Consider the following 20003-nt stretch of genomic DNA (forward strand, 5'->3'; position numbering starts at 1 on the left):
GAAAATAGAAAATCTTATGATTACTTTCTAATAATTGTACCTGTGTGGATAAAATCCTTAGGATAAAGGTTGACCTAATAGTCATTTGTAAATCCTTTAACTAGGTGACATTATAATAGAATGGTCTAAAGTCCTCTAACAAGTCTCACTCCTAACAAGGTACTTGAAATAATTTAATAAGGTCACATTTAATAGTGTGTATTGTAACATTTCATAGGGTTAGCCTTTCATAGGGCATCACTTTAAAAGAGTGAGATTTACTAGTATGTTATTGGTGGTTTTTCCCAAATTGGATTTCCATGTAAAATCCTTGTGTCAAATTGTGTGAATATTCTTATGGTAATTCATGCTTACATTTTAACAAAGTTATTTTCACCTAGGATGGTAACCTAAAAAGTTAAGGTATTGTATGAGCTAATGGATGCTTGCTTGTTAAGGTTTTATGGATATGGATTTGTTAGCATTGAAATTTTGTATTTGTACATCTACACCTTAGATAATTGATTCAATCTCCCCTCTTAGTAATTCTAAAAAATGCCAACAATTGGTATCAAAGTGCAAGGAGGAAATAGTTTGAAGGTACTAAGAGATAAAGATCAAGATGTATAAAAAGGAGGTGCCCAAACTAAACAAGGAATTATTTCCTACATGGAAAAGTTTGATGAAGCTACACCTACATGGTATTGGAGACCACATAATTTCTACCATCACTAGTGAGCATGTTATTCCTATTAGAGCCCTAACTATTGATGATCTAAAGAAGAAGAAAGAACACAATCAAAAAATGTTGGAGATTTCCTCTACCATAAGTTACTCAAAGTTTGATGACATCAAAGATTGTGACATACAAAGAAGATGTGGGATGCTATACAAACAATTTATTGATGAGATAAAAATGTTTTGAGAGCCAAATCTAAAATTCTAAGAAGGAAGTTTGATGACATGAGAATGCAAGAAGGTGAGAACATTTTCCAATATTGCACTAGAATAAAAGATGTTGCGAATGCTATTAGAGGAGCTAATGGTATTATTGATGATGAGATTATAATCAGCAAAGTACTAAGAACACTGATGCCTATCTATGTTATTAGAGTTTTTGCCATACAAGAATCAAGATGCATACTTGGTAGTAATTTGACCCTTGAAGGATTCATGGGTAGACTTACTACCTTTGAACTCTCTAATTTTGATAATTTCAAAACTAAAAATGTTGAATTTGCTTTCCAAGCTAAACTATCATTAAATGAACCTAAAGAGGAAAAGGAAAAAAGTCAAATATGTTTCTAGTGATAGTGATATAGATGAGGAGGATGTAGAACTAATTGAAGGATTATTGGCAAGGAGATTTCATAGAGAAAAAAGAAAATTCAAGGGTAAGCTACCTATCATGTGCTTTAATTGTAATGAGGTTGGTCATATTGTTGCTAGATGTCCAGAGATGAAGAATAATAGAAGTGGAGACAAATATAGAAGTAAAAGAGATGAGGAGAACAAAGATTGCGAAGATAAAGAAAAGAAATATTGCTACATTTTCAAGGAGGAAACAAAAGATGAATCTAATGACCATGATGATGAAGTGGTGTATGTTGCAATAAAGGATGAATCTAATGAGGATGAGGCAACTTCACTAGTATCTTATGTCAGCAAGAGTGACAAGTGGATCATTGATAGTTGGTGTTCACATCACATGACTGGAGATAAAAGTAAGTTCATTACCTTTGATTATTATAATGTATATAGTGTATGGTTTGGTAATGATGCACCTTGTCTGATAAAAGGTAAATAATCAATCAAACTGATAGAAAAGGTCATGTGTAACAATTCTTACTATGTAGAAGGAATTAACTATAACTTGGTGAGTGTGTCACAACTAAATAATTCTGATTGTAAAGTTGAGTTTGAGAATAATAATGTAAAGATCTATGAAACTGATGGGAAACAAATTGGAAAAGGTGATCAGAGTAGAGGTAATCTATTTTATCTTAACATGAATGATGTTACTTGTCTTGGTGTAGAATTTGATGATGTGTGGCTATGGTACAAGAGGTTATTTAATGTAATCTTTGATAACTTAATTAGTATTAGTAACATGAAAAGAACTAGAGGTTTGCCTAAACAAAAAAACCTAATAATATGATTTGCAAACAATGTCAATTAGGCATGATGACAAGATCTAGTTTTAAAATTAAGCCTCACTCCTCTAGAGAAATTATGGAATTAGTTCATACTGATTTGTTGGGACCAATTGATATGCAAAGCTATAGAGGTGACAAGTACATTATCTTATTTATTGATGATTATTCTAAGATGATGATAGTTAAGTTGCCAAAACAAAATATCTGATGCTTTCCAAATGTTTAAGTGGTACTTGGCAAGAGTTGAAAAGGGGATTGGAAAAATCTTGAAATGTCTAAGATTTGACATAGGAGGAGAATTGACATCAAATGAGTTTGAGATATTTTGTAATGATAGAGGAATCAAGAGACCAACTTCTGCACCTAGGACCCCTCCACAAAATGGGCTTGCTAAAAGGAGGAACAAATTTGTAATGGATTGTACCAAAATTCTCCATCTGGAGAAAAATGTTGCTTTGAAATACTAGAGATAAGTTTTAAGTACATCTACATCTATACCTTAAACCAAGTACAAGTCAAGAAAGGTACTCATTCAGCACCTTTTGAACTCTGGTATGGATACTCGCCCAAGTAAAACATTTTAAGGTATTTGGAAGCAAGTGCTATATTCTTAAACACAATAAGAATGGTAAACTTAATGCTAGAAATGAAGAAGGTATATTCCTGGGATATTCGACAAGAAGTAAAGCTTACAAGTGTTTGAATACTAACACTAAAAATGTTGTGAAAAGTAAAAATGTGAAGTTTGATGAATATATAAAGGTACATGAAGTTGAACCTCTGAAGGAACCTAAAGAGTACAAATAATTTATACAATTTTATGAAGGTATGCCTACTAATGAAGTTGTTGTAAACTAAGTTGTAAATCAACAACAAGTTTTAGTGACTACCGAGTCACATAAAATGAATGTCAAGTTGCATTCAAAAATTGAGTTACATAGAGGAGCTGAGTTGCAAAAAAAAGTTGATGTACATTTTGATTCTAGGATAAGTGTACATGAAAGGAATGTTGATCTATCTGATAGAGAAGTACATAGTGATTCTGAAGTTGATAGACCCATTGAAGAAAGAAAGGTAGAACCAAGATTTTCAAAGTATGTTAGAAGACATTGTCCCACTCTATAAATTATTGGAGATGAAGAAGATATACCAATGTTCAGAAATAGGTTGAGAAGTGATACATTTTGTTGAACATGCATGAGCCTAAGATAGTGAAAGATACCTTACAAAAAGTGGATTGAAGTAAAGCTATGAAAGAAGAGATTGATTAGATTGAAAAGAATAAGACATGGACTCTAATACCTAGAGTAGAGAATAAGAATGTGACTAAATCCAAGTGGTTGTATAAAAGCAAGTTAGATGAGAATGGTGAAGCCACAAGGAATAAGGAAAGATTAGGTTGAAAGGGGCATTCACAAGAGGAATTGACTACGGAGAAACATTTTCCCCAGTTGCAATATTTGAAGGAGTAAGAATTCTACTTGCTTACTCAGCATACAAAGGTTTAAAAGTTTATTAGATGGATGTTAAGTTAGCATTTCTAAACAATATACTAGAAGAATAAGTTTGCATAGAACAACCTGAAGGATTTTTTGATCCAAACAACAAGAACATGTTATGTAGACAACACAAAGCTTTATATAATTTAAAGAGAGCCCCAACAACATGTTATGAATGACATCATAACTATCTTGTGAAGATTGGTTTTGAGATGACTGATGATAAGACCAATCTGTATTTGAAGATAGGAGGTAAAGTTATTTTACTAGATGAAATTTTTGTTGATGATATCATATTTGGAGGTCAAAATGCATTATGTAATTCATTTGCAAATGAAATGAAGAAAGAATTTGAGATATCTATCTTTGGAGAGATCAAGTTGTTTGATTGTTTACAAGTATATCAGATGAAGTATGGTATATACATCACTCAGTCTAAGTATTTGAAGGAAATATTGAAAACCTTTGGTTTGGAGGATTCAAAACCAATTAGCACTCTTATGGTAATAGGACACAAAATTTCAAATAATATGATTCTGTTGAAGTGAATCAAACATTGTACAAGTCTATGATGGCAAGTTGCAATATCTAGTACATAGAAAACTTGATGTTACATTAGCTATTGGGATTGTTGCAAGATTTTCTACAAATCATAAGAAAAATCATTTTATGGTTGTTAAGACAATTATGAGATATCTGAAAGGAACATAAGACTATGGTTTGTACTAAAAGAAAAATGACAAATTTGAGTGAAGAGCCTATAAAAATGTTGATTGGGCTAGAAACATTAATGATAGAAAGAGTACAAGTGGTGGAACATTTTTCTTAGGAAAGAAATTGGTCACTTGGACCAGCAAGACACAAAATTGTATATCTCAATCTACTGTTGGGGTGAAATATGTGGCTACTACTATAGTAAATTATACAAATGTTGTTTGGATCAAATATCTACTCAAAGGAATGAAAAAGAAAATCACTAAACCTATGGTACTTTATTGTGATAATATAAGTGTTATAAACATATCAAAGAACTCTCTGATGCACACAAAGACAAATCACATTGTAATCAAGTATCATTACTTGAGGGAGTTGGTTCAAGACAAAGAAGTGAGGATGAAATATGTGAATATGAAAGAATAGATAGCTAACATATTCACAAAATCTTTACCTAAGGATGCATATGAATATCTTAGAGGTAAAATGAGGTTGATACCCCTATCCCAAGCTACTTAAGGAGCATGAGTAGTGCCCTACATCAACTAAATTGAATGTTGTCTTGAAATTTTAGTCATGTTTGCTATAAGTGACATACACTTATTTAGATTGTAAGTATCTACCATGCATATTATAGTTAACATTGTTAACCAAGCATTTCAGTTGCTACTGAGTTATACAATTGCTACCAAATCCATTGGACAATTTTTCAGTTCACGCCAAGTAGTTACTAAAAATTTGTTGATCAATAATATAAACCTAGCATCTCAATGTATGCCAAGTTTATCAGTGTAAACTAATTTGTGTAGTTGATGTAGGAGCATCCTGGATTGTACTGCTATCCTGCATCTTTTCAATTTTTATCATGCTATTGAAACTGGGTTCTATTGAAGCTATTATTTCTAGTTTTTGGGTGCTTGTTGTAGACCATGTAACTAATGTTCAATAATTAATGAAGGGATTTACACTTCATGGATTGAAGAGATCCTAAAGTGCTATCTATTTTCTAGAGCACAAGTTCTAACTCCTTATAGTTTGGGAGTTATGAAAATTCTCCTGGAACATCAATTTCTAGTAGTTCTGTGCACACTTAAGGGGTCATAGAGGACCTAGATATCTACCTACAATTTGAATCATGTGTTATAACTCAATCAAAGCTAGGAGATATCATGATTTTTCTCGAGCATCAATTTCATGATAGTTAATTGCTGATGTAGGCCAACTTGTGCATTTAATGTTAGGTTTATTTTCATTTAATATTTGTTGAGAGACAACTTGTGGCTTCTCCATGTTCTAGAATTATCTTTAAGCCATTTTGGCTAGTATAAATAGATTTTTTAGGCTAGGAGCTAGGGTAGTAGAGAGTGAAGATTTTTTAGGCAGTTTTGAAGAGGATTGCAAAGAAGAATTGGGAAGTACAAATTCATTGCTAATCTTTGTGTATGAATGTAATTTGAATCTGGCTGTAACCCAGAAGGCCTTACAGCTAGGCATGTATGTTGAATATTTAAAGAATCAATGAAATTATTTTACTCTTCTTCCTCCTTTGGTTGTTATTCTTTGTGTTTGCTTCCATTGTGTTAACTCTTGCAAAGTGGTTTGGAGAGCTGGGTGTGCCCTTGGCTCTAGTTTTCCCTATCCTTCCTTGCATCTGGTGGTATTAGAGCTTGAGGTTCATCCTTATGGAAATTGAATCATGTAGAACCCTAATTTGGATTTGGTTATAGGGTTACAAAGGGTTACGATCTTGTAGGAACCTAATTTGTAAAGATGGTTCATGGTAGAGGAAATGTTGATAATGCTATATTGGATCAGTTGAGACAAATTGTAGCTAGCTTAGATGTTGTAGAGATAGCCCAGAAAGAGGAGCACATCTTGATGATGTAAGATGATGAAGTAGCAACACCAAACTTGAATCCAGAACCTGAAGAAGACCAAGATGAGGAAACATTGTTACAAGTATTATCTAGGGAAAATTCAAAGCATGATGTAGAAGTTTTTCCTTATGATAGAAAATTGGATACCAATGTTGTCTTGGATTGGATCTTAGATATGGAGAAGTTATTGGAGTATGAAAACACTCCTGATAATAAGAAGGTGAAGATATCAATTACTAGGCTAAAAGGCCATGCTTCACTGTGGTGGGAGCATTTGTAAACTAATAGACAAAGGAGAGGAAAGGAGAAGATCCAAACTTGGCTAAAGATGGTCAACAAGGTAAAGAAAAAACTCCTTCTTCTTGATTACCAAGTTAGCTTGTTGAGAAAGATGCAAAATTTGAAACAAAAGGACATGACAGTGAAAGAGTATACCAAGGAATTCTATAGATTGGACATGAGATTTGGACATGTCGATTATGATGTTGGAAAAATTGCAAGATACATAAATGGATTGAGATCTGAAATTCAAGATGAAATAAGTTTTGTGAAGTTGGAAAGTGTAGAAGAAGCATATCAATATGCCTTTAAAGTTGAGGAGATATTGACAAAGAAGCATGAACAAAGACAAAGAGGTATAGGTGGTAGATTCTAGAGAGGTAGAGGTAAATTTTATGGTGAAGGTGGTAGATCTAAAAGTTTTGTACAGGATAAATACAAATCTAAATGGAAGAATGATGATAAAGGTAAGACCAAGTGGAAAGGTGGTAGTTCATATTGAGGAGGTATTGGATCTTATCAAGGAAGAGGTAATTCTTATCCTAGAGGTGGTTTCCATCATAATTTTTTTAAATGTGGTAAAGAAGGGCATAGGTCTTTTGAATGTAGATCTTTTGAAAGTGGGCAGAATAATAGAAATGTTGTGATTCAATGAGATATTGATAGTTCACTAAGTGGACCTGAGGCTGGAGAAAATCTGATGGTGAGAAGAACCTCATGTAATGAGGGAAGTGATGAGGAACCTATCCTAAGAAGAAATATTTTCAAGACAAGATGTAAGCTAAATGGAAAATGTTGCAAGGTGATCATTGATAGTGGAAGCTCTACAAATCTGGCATCAAAAGAGTTGGTTACAAAGTTGTAGTTGCAGAGGCTGAGACATCTCAAACCTTGTCATGTTTCATGGATCAAAGATGAGCATATGATATCGGTAAGTGAATAATGCCTTGTGAAGTTCAAAATTGGAAATTACTTTGATAAAGTTTTGTGTGATATTATGCCCATGGATTGTTTTCATATTTTTTTGGGTAGACCTTGGCAATATGATAGATATGTTGTATATATGAAAGATTGAATCAATATACTCTTTAGGTGAATGGGAAGAAACAAATATTGTTTCCTTTGATTGAAAGTCTAGATGAGATCAATTGTACTACAAAAAAAGTCTATATGGTTAATGGAAAGCAATTTGAAAAGGAAGTAAAGAAGAATCAAGTTTGTTTTGCTATAGTTCCTAGACGGTTGAGTGTTGGTAGTAATGACCATGCAACAGAAGTTGGTAATGATAAAGTGATATAAGAAATTGTATAATTGCTAAATGAATATAAAGATATTGTTGCTGATGATATTCTTGATGGTTTACTGTCGATAAGAAGCATAAGTCATTATATGGATCTGATTCCTAGAGCTAGTTTACCAAACAAAGCATCACATAAATTTACACCTACAAAGAATGAAGAACTTAATAGACAAGTGCATGAATTGTCACAGAAAGGTTTGATTAGAGAAATTTTGAGTCCATGTGTTGTAACTACTATATTAGCACCCAAAAACAATGGAGAATGCAGAATGTGTACTGAATCTCGAGCTATTAACTAAATCATAGTGAAACATAAGTTTCCTATGCCAAGGATGGATGACATAATGGATTGTTTGAGTGGAGAAAAGTATTTTACCAAGATTGATTTAAAGAGTGGTTATCATCAGAGAAGGTGGTGAATGGAAGACTACTTTCAAGACAAAAGATGGTTTGTATGAATGGTTGGTTATACCTTTTGGTTTGACCAATGCACCTAGTACTTTCATGATGTTGATGAATGAAGTTCTAAAAAGATTCTTGGGTAAGTTTGTGATTATTTGTTTGGATGATATTCTAATATTTAGTAAGACTAAGGAGGAACATCTTGAACATATTAGAAAATTATTGCAAAGGTTGAAAGAGGAAAAGTTTCTGATTAATCTAAAAAAGTGTTCTTTTATGCAAGAGGACATTGTGTATTTGGGATTTTTGATTTCATCTAATGGGTTGAAGATGGATCCAGAGAAGGTTAAATCAATTTTTGAGTGGCCTGCACCTAAGAATGTGGGTGAGGTAAGATCATTTCATGGTTTGGCTAGTTTTTACGGAAATTTTATAAACAATTTTAGTGCTTTTTGTAATGTTATGAATGAAACAATGAGGGGAGATAAAAAGGAATTCAAGTGGACACATGGAGCCGATAAGAGTTTGGAGACTTTGAAACAAATTGTTTCTTAATTACCTATAGTAGCTTTACTTGATTTCAGTAAAGTATTTCAAGTTGAATGTGATGCAAGTGGTAGTGCAATAGGAGCTATATTAAGTCAAGAAGGTAAGTGTGTTGATTTCTTTAGTGAAAAGTTGAATGATGCTAAAAGGAAGTATTCTGTGTATGATCAAAAAATTTATGCTATCATTCAAGCATTGAAGAAGTGGAGACATTATTTGATTCCTAAGGAGTTTGTGTTGTATACTAATCATAAAGCTTTACAATACTTGGTACATCAACATAAATTGAATCAGAGACATATAAAGTGGGTTGAGTATTTGTAGAATTTCACATTTATTATTAAGAAAAAGAGTGTAGTTACTAATAGTGGTGTTGTTGCATTAAGTAGAAGACATTCTTTGTTCATAGAAATGAAGGTTGAAGTTCTTGGTTTTGATGAAATGAAAGAGTTGCATAGTGCTGATCCTAATTTTTTTGAGGCGTGGAGAGAGTGTAGAGCACCAAATCTAAAAAATCACATAAGTTTGATGAGTATTTCATTCAAGAAGGTATGTTGTTCAAAGGTGTTCAATTGGTATTCCTAGAAGTTCTCAAAGGTTGAATCTAATTAAGGAAAAGCATAGTATTGGATTGGCTAGACATTTTGGAATTGATAAGACATTGAGTTTGCTAAAAGAGAAATATTATTGGCCACAAGTGTATAAGGATGTTTAGAAATTTGTAAAGAGTTGTAATGTTTATCAAGTTGCAAAAGGAGTGAGTCAAAATACTAGTTTGTATACACCTACAACTATTCTTGAGAAACCTTGGAGTGACATTAGTATGGATTTTGTTCTTGGATTTTCTAAGATAGTGAAGGGGTATGATTCTATATTTGTTGTAGTGGATAGATTTTCAAAGATGGCTCATTTCATACCATGTAAGAAGACATTAGATGCTGAGCATGTTGCTAAACTTTTCTTCAAGGAGATTATGAGATTGCATCGATTACCAAGAAGCATTATTTCTGACGAAGACAATAAGTTTGTTGGTTATTTTTGGAAGACTTTGTGGAAAAAGATGGGTACCAAGCTAAAGTTTAGTTCTACATCACATCCACAAATAGATGGACAAATAGAGGTTGTGAATAGAAGCTTGGGTAATTTGCTAAGATTTTTAGTTGGGAATAAGTCAAGTAACTGGGAGATGGTATTGACACAAGCTGAATTTGCATATAATAATTTTGTGAATAGGAGTACAGGGAAGACACCTTTTGAGTTTGTTACTGCAATGAATCCTAGAGAAGTATCAAATTTGAGAGATATTGGTGATGAAGAAAAGAGAAGTGTTGCAAGAGAAGAATTTTTTGATTATATGAGGTCTTTACATAAGGAAGTAAAGTTGAGGATAGAAAAAAGTAATCAAAAGTTTAAGGAGAATGTTGATCAGTCTAGGAGACATCATGATTTTCAAGTTGGTAATGAGGTGATGGTTCATTTGAAAAAAGGAAGATTTCTAGTTGGAACATATAGTAAGCTAAAGATGAAAATTTTTGTACCTTCTAAGATCTTGACAAAGTTTGATAGTCGAAATGCTTATGAAGTTGAGTTACCTAATGATATGGATATATCTCCTATATTCAAAATTGTTGATCTGTATAAGTATCATGAGTCAGATGATGAAGTTTCTGTATCAGAGGATTATCCTAAGAAGTAGATTGAAGAAGTTGAATAGATATTGGATTAGAGAATTTGTAAGAGCACAAAGGGAAAATATTATTATGAATATTTGGTGAAGTGGAAGAACAGACCTATGGAAGATGCTTTATGGATTTCTCAATTTGAGTTAGATTCAACTTAATTTGTGAAATCTCAATGATTTAGGAGAATAATTTCTTCCAATCATACTTATCTAATGCAAGAGCATCCTAGGTTGCACTACTATCCTACATGTTTTCAATTAAAAATCCTTATAGTTTGGGAGTTCTGGAAATTCTCTTGAAACATTGATTTTTGGCAGTTCTACGTGATAGTTTCTTCTTCTTAATGTTCATAATGTATGCACACTTTTCCTTGATGAATAAAACATTGTAAACTTAAGGGGTTGTAGAGGACCTAGATATATACCCTTAGTTTGAAGCATGAGTTCTAATTCAACCAAAGCTAATAGATATTACATTTTTTCTCAAGCATCGATTTCATGACACTTAATTGTTGATGCAGGTTGACTTGTGCATTTTATGTTAGGTTTATTTTCATTTAATATTTGTTGAGAGATGACTTGTGGATTCTACATGTTCTATAATTATTTGTAAGCCATTTGTGCTAGTATAAATAGATTGTTCAGGCTAGGAGCTAGGGTAGTGGAGAGTGAAGAGTTTCTAGGCAGTTTTGAAGAGGATTGCAAAGTAGAACTGGGAAGTGAGAATTTGCTACTGATCTTTGTCTATGAATGTAATTTGTATCTAGATATAACCTAGAAGGCCTTATATCTAGGCATGTATGTTAAATATTTGAAAAATAAATGAAAGTATTTAACTCTTCTTCCTCCTTTGGTATCTATTCTTTGTGTTTTCTTTCATTGTGTTAACTCTTGCAGGATGGTTCAAAGAGTTGGGTGTGCCCTTGGCCCTAGTTTTTCCTATCCTTCCTTGCATCAGTAGTGCTTACCAAGTTTGTAGTTGATGTGATGCAAGTCTAGTGTTAACCAAGCTACTTAGTGTTAACCAAGTGACTCAGTATATATTGAGCTCATATTGATAGCATTGATTGAGCTATACAATGTGAATCAAGTGATTTAGTTTATATGCCAAGATTCATAGTATTCACCAAGTCACCAATGTAGACTAAGTTCAAGACTACTTGGAAGTGATTAGTATGGATTGAGGTTCTACATCTACCAAGTACATGATGATGTTGAGCACCGATGGTGGATGCCAAGTATCAGAACCTCACCAAGTTAGTCTTTAGAATCTGAGTTTCTATACTTTGGGCTGACTTTGTAATTTTTGTGTAAACTTGTATTGTGACCAACTTTGTAATTTGTAAATTGAATTGGTATATATGCAATGTATGTTGTCACATCCAATATATGGTATGGAAGTAATGTAATAATTAGAGAAGAGAGAAAAGAAATTTACAAAGGCTACAACAATATAATGAGCAACAAAGATTTATCTATCATAGCAAGGTGATTTCTACACTTAGGGGAATCTCATTCAACAAACCAAATTGAAAATCAAAGATCAGATACTGCTTCATCTTAATAGATGGATAAATCAAATCCTTTAACAAGGTAGACCTAAAAATCTTGTGTAAATTTCTTGACTAAGTACATACTTCATTGTATGTTTGTAAATCCTTTTGCAAGGTGGACCTAGTAGTCCTTATTGCTCCTAATAGGGAAGATCATTATAAGTGATCATCCTAAGCCTTAACAAGCCAACTTTATATCGCAGTACTAAAGTTTTTGGGTATCATCCCCACTCCAATTTTACATTCTATGTAAAAGGTTTCTAGGTCACCAAATTGTGTGTCATAAGTGTTATGCTTTAATATTTTTAGTTTCTCATGCATGCAATTAGATCAGAATTCACATGAAGGATTAATTTCTAATTAAGGAATAAATTTTATAAGTTACCAATTCACCCCTCCACTCTTAGTAACTTAGCCTATCATAATATTTCCAATATATTGTATCTTGCAACTTGATGCAGTGGATTTTACATTAGGAGCTACCTTAAATGAAGCAGCTGAATTAGAATTTTTTTAGTGACAAGCAAGGTGATGGAGGGAGATCTTGAATTGATTATATCTACATGAAGAGATGAAAATTCTTTCATATTTTTGTCTAAGAGGGAGTGATACTCTAAAGAGGGAGATAGAGAAAGAGAAAACTAACCTCCAGAGAGAGACAAGAGAGATAAATTGAAGGATATTGACAAATCTCACATTACCCTATACAAAGGAAGGACATATATTGATAGAGGGATAAATTTAAAACATATTATTTTCTTTTTGCTATTGCTATTGGTGTTGGTTTTTCATCAATGCCAAAGAGGGAGATTGTTGAAAATAGACTGTTTTGAAATGAAGAACCTATAATGGAATAATCATTATTTTTTCAATGACGTCAAACCTACTACTTGTTGGTGAGATAATTGTTTCTTGGTTTGAATACTATTATATGGTTGATTGATGAAGATGATGTGATAAGATGAGATAAAAAGAGAAACTAGAGAAATGTTAAGTTATTTGGTGTATAAAAGGAGCACTAAGACCAAGTAAGACATTGATATTATAGTGTATTACTTATCTACTTAAAATCTGAAATAAAAGATTACTCAAGCTAAGACTAGAAGAAGATCAAGTAAGAAAAGTGTCTACCAAGCCTTGCCAAGCAGTCAATGCAAGCCAAGCAAAAATCAATAGATGCTAAGTGAAAATAAAGAGGTATCAAGAAAAGAAGACAAATAGTGTAAGCCAAGTGAATCTTAGTATATGTCAAGTAAATTTTAGTAGGTGTCAAGCATCAGTAAACTTTACTATTTTCTGAGTGACCTAGTGTTGGCTGAGTAATAGAATAGTATAGATGTCGAGTGACAGCAAACAATGTTAAATCAAAGATTTGACAAATCTGAGCTGACTAATTTACTTGTTTGAATTATTTGTAGCATGTGGAAGATAACTATGATGAGTTGGTGACATAAAATTCAAGGTAAATAGTTTTGACGCTAATTCAAGAAGGATTGTAGAGTAATTTTCTAGAGGAACCAAATAGAAAAGTGGGTAGATTCATTGAATCCTATCTAACCCTAAAATCGATGATTATGATTAAGAGACAAAAGATTTAAATTATCTATTTATAGAGATAGTTCGTCAAAAGTAAAGGTTATCATGTGTGAGAACCTAAGGAAGAAAAGGAGTCTAGGGTATTGCTTCATCTAGTGGTCAAACAGAAGAGACTATAGATAGCATACAAAGAAAGAAGGCTTAAGTGGATGAATGCTTGAAGGGTGAACAAGTTGTCATAGCTAAAGTGTATGAATGCCAAACAAAATGGAGGACTAAAATGTAGATCTATACTCTATAAGTAAGTTGTAAGTTTTTATTAGATCAAGTCCTATTATTACTTTCTAATAACTGTACTAGTGTGGATAAAATCCTTTGGATTAAGGTTGACTTAACATTTATTTATAAATCCTTTAATTGGGTTACATTCTAATGGAATGGTCTAAAATTCTATAATAAGGCTCGCTCCTAACAAGGTGACTAAAATCCTTTAACCAAGTTAGATTTAACAATGTGTATTATAACCTTTAATAGGGTTGACCTTTCATAGGGCATCACTTCATAAGAGTGAGATTTAGTAGCATGTTACAGGTGGTTTTTCCCAAATTGGTTTTCAATGTTAAATCCTTGTGTCAAACTGTGTGATTTTTATTATGGTAATTCATGTTTACATTTATACAAAGATATTTTGACCTAGGACAGTAACCTACAAAGTTAGGGTATTTTATGATCTAATGGATGCATGCATTTTAAGGTTTTATGGATATGGATTTGTTTAGCACTAAAAAAAATGTATTTATACATCTAGACCTTGGATAATTGATTCACCCCCCTCTCATTTATTCTAAAGAATCCAACAAACTTGACTAATTCTTGGGTAAAGCATCACTATACCTCCAATATTACTACCTCAATTATCTCTACTAAATTGTAATAGCTATCATACTTCGTGAAGCTAACTAATTACAATTTTATGAGACTTTTTATATTGTCCCTTTGCATCAAATATTATATAGATGTGGACTTTCTTTCATTTCACTCTAGGAACTAGTGTAAGATGAAAATTTAGATATGCAGTACCTTTTCTTCTCCTAAGGATTAGTTGAAGATGGTAGTTACACCTAATCCATTGGATGAGGTGTCCTCATTGGTTGCACTCTATGACAATTCTTTCTTAGATGACTAACCTTGTGACAATGATAACATACCATGCCAAAAATTTTCTAGCTACCTAATCTTCCTCCAAAATGTAATCTCATGAAATATTAAAAAATATTACCATACTTCCCACATGCACTACATGAATGTCATGTGTTATAATCCCAATTGATTGCATTACTTTTCTTTCTCAGTTTCTAGTTGGTCTTCATCATTGATCTACATTTCTGTGGCTTATGTCCAAATTTTTTGTAAGTATAGAAGTAATTATGACATGCATACTTCTTAGTTGACTAACTAAACTTGGATCTACATTCAAATTCTTGATGTACATACTTATTACAATGAAAACAATAACTATCAAACTTGGAAGTGATATTGGTCTTATCATTTTTTGCTCCTACATATGTTTGTTATATGTCCAGGCTTTCCATAATGATAACATGTAGGTTTCTTTGACTTTCTTCTAGTGTACACATTTATTTTTTGTGCTTTCTTTTATGATTCACCTTGTTTGGTTGTAGAGTGCTTTCTATAGCCTAAGCCAGATGTGTCAAGCTCAGTCACCTCTATCCTCAGAGTTGTTCATTGAATAATTTGATAGTTTCTTGTGTTCTCTTCATTATCTCAATAAATTCTTTCTTGGACTTCATTTCACTCTTAAATATTTCATTTTTAGTCCTCCACTCAACAATTTATTCCATCTTCCTATTAATTGTATAATTTGCATCAAGTAACTAGTTTGTCACGTCATAGTGGTTCTGTGCTAATCTTGAAATCTCTTCATCTTTAGCATCCATTCTTGTAGCAATTTGTCTCTTATCTTCTTCCATCATTTATGTGTCATCCTTAGCTCTAGTATATGACTCCCAATAGTCCTATCCAAACTATACTTCTCAATGATTCTAATCTTTACACTCACATAGTGAAACCTTTAATTAAGAGATATGAGCTCTGAGAGAAATTGTTGGAATAGTAAGGATCAATAGAAGCTAAGAGTAGGGGGGTGAATCAGTATCCTCTAAATATTTCATTGTAAAAAAATTTAAACATATCTCTCTCACCTTCTATAACTTAGTAATCATTAGTCTTTAACCACATTACTTTGTAAAAGAAAACATCATAACTAATTTAACATCCACAATCTAAAACTTCTAAGCTCATGAGACATAACACATAGCAAAATAATTTTGTATTGCAAAAACCCTTGGTTAAAGGGAAAATTATGGTGGGGATGGTACTCACATATCCATCACTACTGCAATAAGAGGTTACCTTGTTAGGGCTGCAATGTTTGTCACTTCTAATAACTTACTTAGTTAGGAGTATACAATAAGGCCTATATAGATCATCCCTTTTACAAGGATTTTACAACACTCTTTAAGTGTGTCCTTAGTTAAGAGATTACATAGAAGACTATTAGGTCCACCTTTTTTAAAGGATTTTGGAAATTGCTACAATGATTAAACAATAGCAAAAATGATCTTTACAATAGAAACTTACTTGTCTGATTAGATCCCTCTTCTACTTTATAATTATCACCCTCTTATGATAGATATGCAATTCATTCCAAATATTTCTCTGACCACTATACTATATTTCTTCTTCAATCCCTTACACAGAAACAACAAAAAAATACTTTTCTATTTCCTCAACAACAATACTATTCCAAAAAAACTCTAATCAACAACAACAACTTCAAGATTGTTCTCTACTTCTCCTTTTATAGTTATATTTTGCCATTTTTTAGCTTGAACTAATTATGGTTTTAGAAATTTTTGGAATTATTTGCTGATCATGATCAACAATACTGGAAGCATCCAACCTTTCCTTCCTTTACATATTTATTTTCATTGATCCTTCCAACCTTGAAATCATGCACAATAAATTCACATTCTTCAATAAAATCTAAATAAATATTTACCTTAATTTGTGTAAATTATTTATCTTTCTTGGTAGAACTGGGTTGCATAAGAATCTATGTAAATTCAAACTCTAATGTTGTCTCTATGTCACTCAGTAAATACTACATTCTTAGTTACTGTCACTCAATAAAAAATTTCTCAATGTCCTCTTTGTAGCTAAACAAAATTTATGCTTTGTCATCTTTGACTTCTCTTCACCTCGGTATAAGTATAATTGCTCAATGAATACTTTTGCTCAGGTATTCTTTGCAATATTCACTTAACTCCTTTATAGCTTGATCAATATAGTAGCTTGGTTGCTAAACACAATTTTTCCACTAATAAGCAATATGGTTCTTTGTAGAAGTAACAACACTAACCCAATAAACCAAATTAGAGTCCTCTTTAATGCAAGTCTTCTCCTTATCGATCTTCTAATTCTTTGACAAATTGTCCTTCATCAAGTTACAATTGACCCTGGGTCCTCCTTCCTCTTTTTTTCTTCTTAACCCATATCCTATTCAAGATCCTCTCATCCTTTATATTCTAAAATTATATTTCTCATGTATATACCTTCATAAAATCATCATTTATGTTTTCATCATATAATATAGTAGCACAATCTCCATTGCCTTAATTGTCATAATACCCTTGCAAATCTACATATACCTTAGTAACAAACAAATATGGAACATCTTTATTAGCAACCTTTTTATCAACAAGTGTTCCCACTTTCTCAATTTGAACATAAAATCCAAATAATTAAAAAAGATAGAGACACTCATCCATAAATATGTTTACATTGTCTTCTTACATGTTTGATATCAAATAAGTCATAGGCATACTTACCATTTCATTTTCTACTTTTTCCGCTATTATATATATTTTCCTTTCTTTCCCTTTTCATCTTTTAAATAATCTTTTTGGTGGGCTACACAATCTTCTTGACCACTAGATATCATTTTTGCCTCTTTAGGGAAAATCTAGTGGCTAATTCTTTTAAGGCTTGATCCAAACTTTTTACCTCTTGCTGAAAATATTTTAAATCTACCTTTTCAATGCCTTCTCCACACTTGTGCCTTTCCTCTTTTTTTGTTTCTCTCATTTCTTCTTTGGTGAATCCTTACTTTACAAGCTCATCTTCAACAAATTCATCTTCCTTCAAGAAAGTCCCTTCAATTGTACTTCCACCTTCCTTTTTTTTCACCTTGGTCTCTTCTCTTCCCTACCTAGTCTTTTGACAACCTAGTTCTCTCTTAAACCTACACAAACACACAAACACCAAATTTTATTTCTTAAAAATTTGGATCTTTGATATCAAATAATGCAACCATAATTTCTTTAACAATTTGTAGAAACATAAGAGAGGGAAAAAACACAAACTATTTTGAGAATTTAAAATCTTATTCATTATTATTTCAACAAATGACAAATTTAGGAATTTTCACTAGGAAATCTACTATATTATATAATTCTTACAAGTTATAAATGTTTCTCATTGTGTGTTTGTGAGACAGGTCAAAAAAAATGTGGGGGCTTTGTTGAATAGAGGTGAATAAATAGAGAGCTGACATTCAATTGCATCTTCATCTAGAATTGCTATGACAATAGAAGAGCTCTAAACTTGGAGAAAAATATATTGTTCTTCAATAATATTATGAGAGAAGATCCATTTGGCTATCCTTAAAGAATGTTGTATTATAGATCACATGTGAATATTGATGAAGGAGTTCCATTCGGATGGGAAGCACATCCAGGAAAGCCCAAGACAATTAAAATTTAGGATGGTTTTAATATTTTTCCTCTCGAGCCCCCTCCTCCTTTTGTAAGTAGTCCTAAATAGTCAAAAAAGAAGTTGAAGGCTTCTTTCTGGGCTGTAACCCCTTCAATATTAAGAAGGTTTGGTGATGTTTTATCTAGTTATTAGGTTTGGTTTGAAAGGTCTAGTACAATGTATTAGATTCTTTAACATATATCATATGGAGTAGTTTATTTAGTTGTATTTCCTTAGATTTTTAAATTTGCATTTATTCTTTTGCATTCCCTCCATTCTATTGTCTTCTCTAATCCTTGCAAAATCTACTAGCTCACTTTAGAATTGACATTTAATTTCTTTATTCCTTTAATTTTTAAGTATAAATAATAGATTGTATAAGACATTTTTGAATCCCCACTCAAATTCTTAATCCAAGTCTCTCTATAAATGTGGTTAGTCTTTCAAGATGTTTATGAAAGTTACCATAATCAAACACCTTTTTAGGCTCTTGAAAATAAATTTTTTTTGTCCAATTTCAATTCAAATGCTTTATCTTCTATATGAAATAGATAGAGGAAGCACAAAGCTATTATATTCAATAATTTAATTTCCATAAAATTGGTAACATCTTATAAAAATACTATGCTAAAAGTGATGCTCTGGAACTGCAACAACAAGTGTTACACTGAAGAAAAAATCTAAGATTCCCATTTTACATGAAATTTGATGAGTATGCTTGGAACAACATGCCATGATCTCCTATAGAAGGATTTCACTATATCATTTTTCAATTTTAAAATATTAAAATTTTCATAAACCAACAAGCTTGAACAAAAAATTGTAGTGTCTAAACCATACATGATGGGATGGTAATCTATTGAAACAAAATTGTTGCTAATTTTATTGAGCTAGACCTTTCCAAAGCCAAGAGATGCTCATGATTATTGAGCCAAATTGGAAAATTATTTTTTTAGGTATGTTGATTACAATACTCCCATATAAGTATAATAAATATCAATTTTGTATTGAATTTGACAAAAATTACAACCTTCAATCTTTGACCCTTAATTAAAACAATTAAAAACATAATTAATGCTCTCTATCGATAACTACATTTAAAAAAAAATTATGATAAGGAAACAACCTCCATCTAGAAACTACTTTGAAAATAAATAAATGGAAACTACATTCAATAGTTAAAAGCTAATTTTGAACCAATGGCTTATGTGTTTCTCTAATAGTTACTTTTTAGATTCATGGGTTTGAAAGTGTTACAAAAATGATAGTTCTATAAGTCCCAATTATGTTATTCTAGTATCTTTCGATCCTGCTTGTCATTAGCATTTCTCATGTAGTGTTTCTATGAATGAAATATTGGTAGCTTTTCTTAATAGGAATTTTCATTCCTTATTATTTAATATTGGTAGCTTTTCTTAATAGGAATTTTCATTCCTTATTATTTTATCTTGTCATATGAGCCACACAAATTTCATTTCCATCATCAACTTCATTTCTATGAAGTCCTTAACTAACCAATGCTAATGTAGCAAAAACTAAGTTCTCACAAATTTGTCTTTTTGACTCAAGTATGGTGTCAACCATCTTTGTCTTCATCCTGCAAAAAAATTCTCTGAGTTTGACCTAGTTAGAAAATACAACACTC

Source organism: Cupressus sempervirens, chromosome 3 (assembly GCF_028749045.1).
Source record: "Cupressus sempervirens isolate cs-2001-9-10 chromosome 3, ASM2874904v1, whole genome shotgun sequence".
In the NCBI taxonomy this organism is placed as follows: Eukaryota; Viridiplantae; Streptophyta; class Pinopsida; order Cupressales; family Cupressaceae; genus Cupressus; species Cupressus sempervirens.